Below are 7,281 nucleotides of genomic sequence, written 5' to 3'. Positions count from 1 at the left end.
GAGGACATCAAAGAAACAAGAGGGAGATTCAGAGGGGAGTGGGGAGAGAGAGAAAGAGAAATTCACCTTGAAGCTGAAGCCTTGGTTCCTATAACTTCCCCTTATAGTCTGTAAGCTACCTGACTATCTTCCTAGCTATGTGAGTAAATACATCCTCTCTCTGCTTCAGATAGTTTGAATCTGGAAGTGTCCTGAATAGCGTACTAGTGTATCTCCAGGAAGCTCTTCTTAAATTGTCAGTGTGTCATCCAGAGGGATGACACATGAAACCGGTAATGTACATTAGGTTTTCAGATAAGCTGTGACTACTACGTAGCACAGATGCATTTTGACAAAGAAGATAAAGCAAGAGTATTGCTACGGAAAGGAGGTATTGCTAGAAAAAGGGGGAATCCTCATACGCTGCTGGGGGGATGGAAAATGGTGCAGCCACTGTGGAAAACAGTTTGATACTTCCTCAAAAAATTGAACATTATGGGGACCCTGGGTGGTGCAGTCAGTTAAGCACCCAACTCTTGGTTTCGGCTCAGGTCGTGATCTCAGGGTCGTGAGATTGAGCCCCGAGATAGACTCTGTGCTGGGCGTGCAGTCTGCGTAGTCGGCTCTCTCTCCCTCTGCCCCTTCCTCGCCTCCACCCCCGCCCCCGCTCATGCACTCCCTCTCTTAAAAAAAAACAACAACTTGAACATATGTTGTGGAATTTAAGAAACAAAACGAATGAGCAAGGGGAAAAAAAAAAGAGAGACAAACCAAGAAACAGACTCTTGAGAACAGACTGATGGTTATCAGAGGAGAGGTGGGTGGGGGTGGGGGTGGGGCAGAGGAGGGGGACATAGGTGATGTGAAAAAAGTACACTTGTCTCGATGATGAGCACTAGGTGATGTATGGAAGTGTTGAATTTCTATACTGTACACCTGAAACAAATATAATACTGTATGTTAAGTACGCTGGAATTGAAATAAAAATTAAAAAAAAAACTGAACAACTGTTATCTCATGCCCCAGCAATTCCACTACTAGTTTTATACCTAAGAGAATTGAAAACATATATTCACACCCAAACCTGTACATGAATGCTCATACTAGGATTATTCATAATAGCCAAAACCAATTTCCATTAATTGATGAATGGATAAACAAAATATAGTGTATCTGTATGATGGAATATTACTCAGCCATAAAAAGGAATGGAGTTCTGATGCATGCTGCAACATGGATGAACTTTGAAAATATGCTAAGCGAAAGAAGCCAGTTACAAAAGGCAGCATATTGCCTGATTCTGTTTATACAAAAGGTCCAGAACAGGCAAATCTATGGAGACAGAAAATAGATTAATGGTTGCCAGAGACTGAGATAAAGTGACTTGTACACTTTAAAAGGGTGATTTTCCCCCTAAGAACAACAACAACCAAAAAAAGTGAAGTTTTGAGGTGCCTGGTTGTCTCAGTCAGTAGATCATGTGACTCTTGATCTTGCAGTTGTAGGTTCAAGCCCCCCATTCGGTGTAGAGATTACTTAAAAATAAAATCTTTAATAAAAAAATAGAAGGATGTGTTTTTGGTGTGTGAATTACATCTCAATTTTATTTATTTATTTATTTAAGATTTTATTTACTTATTTGACAGAGGGAGACAGCGAGAGAGGGAACACAAGCAAGGGGAGTGTGAGAGGGAGAAGCAGGCTTCCCACCGAGCAGGGAGCCCGATGCAGGGCTCAATCCCAAGACCCTGGAATCATGACCTGAGCTGAAGGCAGATGCTTAACGGCTGAGCCACCCAGATGCCCCTACATCTCAATTTTTAAAGAAGGATTACTCTTATCCTGGTCTTCCCATCTTTATATCATACTGTCCAGAGTACATTTTGTGGTTGGACTCTGATTCTTCCCCAGACATCCTTCTTCTAGTCCCCCATCCCACCCCAAACCCTCCACAATATTTAGAACCTCTAGAACACTTCCTGGTATGAACAGGAACTGGGGCTTGCTTCCCTTTCAAAAGAGCTACACCCTTTTGCTTGGATAGTTATTTTGTTGGGTAAAGGACCAGTCTTATCAACTCAAAGGGGATAGGCAGCAGGGGACTGAAACTAATTCACAATTTTGTTGAAATTTACTTGTCAGAGGCAGAAATATTCAATTTCATGCATACTCCCAATTCCCTGCCCTGGGAGCAGATTTCCAGGAAGCAATTATGTAGAACAAAATGTAATGGGTAACAGGGGGTGCCTGTGAATTATTCATAATCCCATAATGATTTTAACCCATTTTTAACATTACCTGCTATTGGTGTTAGCTTCTGTAAAGTTCCCAAAATAAGCAGCAGAGAAGCTTCTTTAGCTATGCTTCTATAACCATAAACCTCCTGCCTGTCCCCAAACTACCTAAATAATTAAAATTAAATGAGACCTGGGAGCCCTTTCCTCCCTGAATCTACAAAACAAAGGTAAATTCTGCCTTACAGACTCCATCTTGCTCACCCATCAGTCCTCCTTCCTGTCTTCTCAGGGCGGTCAGCATGGCATAATGCCCAGCAGAGTGCCTGGCTCCGAGAAGGCACATGATATTTACTTGGTTTGGATTATTTGAATCAATGAATGAACGAACGATGGAAAGAATGAGGTGTTTGTAGTAAAGAATACCTGGGCTAAGTAGTTTTGCTATTTACCAGCTGTGTGATTTAGGCAGGTGTCTTGCCCTCATTTTTGTTGTTGTTGTTGTTTCATCTGGAAGATGGAGAAACTAATACCCGCTTTGTGGGGTTTTTGGAAGAATTTGAGAACACAATAATAAGTGTTCAATAAGCAGTAGCTGTTATTTCAGTCTGTCTTTCTACTAGCAGTCCTGTAACTTCCCCACCTCTGGTAAACAATAGAGAATCAGCCAAAGCTGTCTTAGGATCCAGAGGTTCCCACACCTGAGTGCATTGGAATCACCTGCAGAGGTTTTTTAAAATATTAATTTTCAGGTTCTGCCTCTAGGGATTCTGATTTAGTAGGAATAGGATGGGGCCAGAGAATATATATTTTTTGTTTTTGTTTTTTAAGATTAATTCATCCATTAGAGAGAGAGAGCACACGTGCTCTCACACGTGCAAGCAGGGGAGGGAGAGGGACAAGCAGACTCTGTGCTGAGCATGGACTCCAATGCGGGTCTTGGTCTCACGACCCTGAGTCATGGCCTGAGCCAAAACCAAGAGTCAGATGCTCAACCGACTGAGCCACCCAGGTGCCTCTTGGTTTCGTTTTTTAAATTAAGGTAAAATTTACCTACAGGAAAATGCACAGATCTTCAGAGTGTAATTGGGTGAGTTCTGGCAAATGTATGGGTACAGAACATTTCCATGGCCCCCAAAAGTCCAGTCAATCCCCATCCTGCATAGATCACCACTCTTCTGATTTCTATTGCCATAGATGGGTCTTTGCTGTTCTTGAATGTCGTGTCAATGGATGTGTCCTGTTTCTTTTTTTCTTTTGCTTCTCGTGAAGTTTTTGGGATTTATCCGTGTTGTTGCATGTATCATATCTGTAGTTCATTACTCTTTATTGCTGAGTAGTATTCCACCCTATGGCTATACCTCAGTTTGTTTTCTCTCCTTACCTACTAATGGGTCTTTTAGTGTTGTGTTTGGCAAATATGAATAAAGCTGCCATAAATATGTTTTCATTTATTTTTTAAAGATTTATTTATTTATTTTAGAGAGAGTGTGTGTGAGCAAGCAGGGGGAGGGACAGAGGGAGAGAAAATCTCCAGCAGACTCCCCGCTGAGTGCGGAGTCTGAGGCAGGGCTCTATCCCACTACCATGAGATTATGACCTGAGCCGAAATCAAGAATCAGCTGCTCAACCGACTAAGCCACCCAGGAGCCCCTGGTGTTTTCATTTATTATGTCCAAATGCCAAGGAGTGGGATTCCTGTGTAATAGCACAGGGATGTGTTTAATTTTATTTCTAAAAGCCCTTCATGTGATTCTGATGATGATCACCCAGATTTGGGAATTCCTGAGATAGGGGAAGATCAACCCTGATGACTGATGATTTGTTCAGTTTTTATTTCATTATACAGGCGTCTTCTTTTACCAGGGAAACGTTATCTGTCCTCTCTCTCTTTCTCTCTTTCTCTCGCCTGAGGAGCCCAACCCTCATCTCTCTTGCTTGCCAGCACCTTACCAGAGAAGAGAGTTCCTAGCCAAGGATCCCCATGAGTCTCTTGAATTATGTCATCCAAATAGTTCCAGGAAGCAGTGGGGGTCAAGGGAACCAGAAGAGGCTGCCCACTGACAAGACTTGCTCTAACCTTGGGATTGCTTGCTTAGGATGAAAGGCCAACCCTCCAGTCACTTGGAAGGATTAGCCGTTTCCAGGGGGTCACAGCAGTCCCACCACCTGATACAGGGGCAGGCCTGGGGCACTTTGGAACCAAGGTCTTTTGTAGACCATGTGCAACTCCAAGGGAAGAGCCATGGCAGAGCCTTGTAGGCTCATCAGGCTCAAGAAATTGGAATCAGAGTTGGGTCGTGTAAACTGTGATGGGAGCAAAAAAGTTGTCAAAACAGAACCATTTTGTTTAAAGGGTCGTGCTGGTTCTTGGCTCAGGAATGATATATATATTTTTTCTTTCTGAAATTGCTTTTCCTCTGGGGGATTATTAGCATTTCACAATAGGAGTGAAGACATTTGGGAACCAAAATGATGCTCTAATTCAGTGTTTCCCAAAGGGTGGTATACGTGTGTGGTACTCAGGATGGTTTCAGGGATTATACAGATGAGTAAAATTAAAAATAAATATTTGTAGAAAAAATAAAACTAGCACATTACATATGTGATTTCATGGATACATTGCTTATCATGAAGACAAGTTAAAAAGGTAATTCAATTTTCAGAAAATTGTTAAGTACACAGGGGTGACACAAAGTTCGGAGGTACAGATGAGAGGCCAGGGTTTAGAAAACCACCTCTGTGGAACCATGCATTTGATGGATGAAGACTCAAGGCCCCGAGATGCAGGCGACTTGCACAAAGCCACCCTTCATCAAAACTAGGACCAGATCCCCAAACTTACCTGGTTCCTGGCCCAGTGCTCATTCCACTAACCTATTACTTCTCTTTTGTAAGAAAGGGGAGGGATGTCAATGATCCTGTAGCCTAACCCCTAGATTCAAAGTCAAATGCATTTGCAGAAATAGCCTACAGTTTGATCAGACCACAAAGGCAGAAGGAGTCCATTAATAGGTCCAGGCTCCAGGAAATCTGAGGTAATGAGAAGGAACCAGACTTCTAAGGAACAACACCAAGATCTTTGTAGCTATCCTCGTATGAAATCTTTGGGTACAGAAGAGGACAGAAGCAGAAGGGACAGCTGTTTTCCCCATCTCTGCCTCTCATCCCTCCAGAACATTGAAAATGGCTTCTAATAGAAGGTGCTAGAGCCGTGCTGTGTGAGTACCCTACGTGGGCAGTCTGCCCGTGCACAGGTTTTTAGAGGCCATAGAAAAAGAGAGCTCTGATTGTTCACAGAAATAGCTTCAGGCACCGGGCAGCGTGTAAGGGCATGGCTTCCCGGATGACTGTCATCTTTGAGTCTTCACAAATCCAGTAGGGAGATTCAGAGGCGGCAACTCCATTAGAATTCTAGCGTTTCCTGGTCCCCACCCCAGCGAGAGTGAGAAGGGCAGGCCCTGGGAGTGCAAGCACAGAATCGAGCTTTCTCAGCTGGAGAACATAACTGACAGTGGGCATGGCCAAGAGGGTCCACATTACCCTTTCTCTTCTCAGAATGAGATCTTGTGTCCCTTGCTGAGGCACCATCGACCTCTACAGTCTGGGAGCCGTTCATTCTTCTTCTGTGTCACCCTTAGGGTGTTGAGCTAGTGTTTGACTTGCTGAGCCCATCCCTCAAAAGAAGTCTCAGGGATCCAAGCATGCAACCCCATCTAACGTCAGAAGAGATGTAGTGGGATATACCATGTGCAAGTTTTCCTGACCTTACAGGATCTCAGCACTGAGGCGGACAGCACATTATCCTGGGGCCAAAGTGGAATCTGTGCGTGGATGCCTCCACCCCCACCTCCTGTCCTCGCTCTGGCTGTGGGAATAGGAGCCCTAAGAATTTGAATGTGGATAAGTTAAGCAAGTAACTACAGTGCCATAGCTTCTCCTGACTTCTGTAGGCTCAGAATGAAGGCTCTTTCATTTAGCAAAGCACCTTAATGTGTTTTTAGGATATGCCAGGGTAGGCTCAGGAATCTGATTTGAGTGGAGGTGGAAAGCTTAATACCTCTGCGTTAGAAAGTAACAAGGAATTTCACGGTTCCTGCTGGGAGCTCCAAGAGAAAGGTCAGGGAGAGAGGGAAACCATGTGATTTCCTTACAGTGAGCACTAAGGATAGAAGGCAGTGAGAATCGTTTCTATATGTGGAGCATACCATGGTCTTCTTCTGAGCTATGGCATGTTCCCCATCTGTTACCCCCTAGATCTTCATAAAACCTGCTGTACCCAACAACCAGTGTTGGTAGTGACTTTGAGTCATGCATGGGGTGGGTGGGACTACACATGAGGGTGACACAGGTGAGGTGGGCAGGGAAGTCTCCTGAGCAGAGGCTGACCTTGAGTTGGGACTGAACCAGGGCATAGGGCCAGGTCTCAGGAACAGAACTGAGACCATAAAAGTAAAGCAGGAGTGTGGGTGGGTTGGGGTGAGGGGGAGGGGTGGAGGGGCACACACTTAGATGGGTCTCCCTTTGTAAGGGTGGTCTGTACCCTGCAACTGCCTGCCTTTCCCAACCACAAAGAACTAACTTGGAACTCAGGAGCCTCCTTTCTCTAATGCCATCCCTGGCCTTTGCTGGTTAGTCAAGCTGGGAACTTCTGACCTGGGCCAACAAGTGGCTTCCTTTGGAGTTAGGGTCTTAGAATGGGAGAATGCTTGAGGTCAGGCTGGCTTCCATGACTGCGGCTTGGAAAAATAAAACTCACAGGGTCTGTCAGCAGCCACGCTGCCTGTTTGGTGGGAAAAGCCACCAGAAGGAGAAGGAAGGAAGCTGACAGCCGGGGAGAGGAAAGAGACGGTGGCTCTCAGGCCTCACACCCCCAGCTGCGTCACTCCCTGAAGATCCTTTTCCCTAAGTTTAGCCTCTCCCACTTGCATCCAGAAGTGCCCACTGGGCACCAAGCACCACCCCCTCCCCCTTTCCTCTGGTGTGCCCCTCTCTCTGGAAGTGAGGAACTTGGATGAGAACAGAGGAAAATGACCATCCTAGGATCAGAGCTCCTCAGCTCCTTTAT

Source organism: Ursus maritimus, unplaced genomic scaffold, assembly GCF_017311325.1.
Source record: "Ursus maritimus isolate PB19 unplaced genomic scaffold, ASM1731132v1 scaffold_5, whole genome shotgun sequence".
NCBI lineage: Eukaryota > Metazoa > Chordata > Mammalia > Carnivora > Ursidae > Ursus > Ursus maritimus.
The sequence above is the reverse complement of the archived record's forward strand: the minus strand, read 5'-3'. Positions refer to the sequence as shown.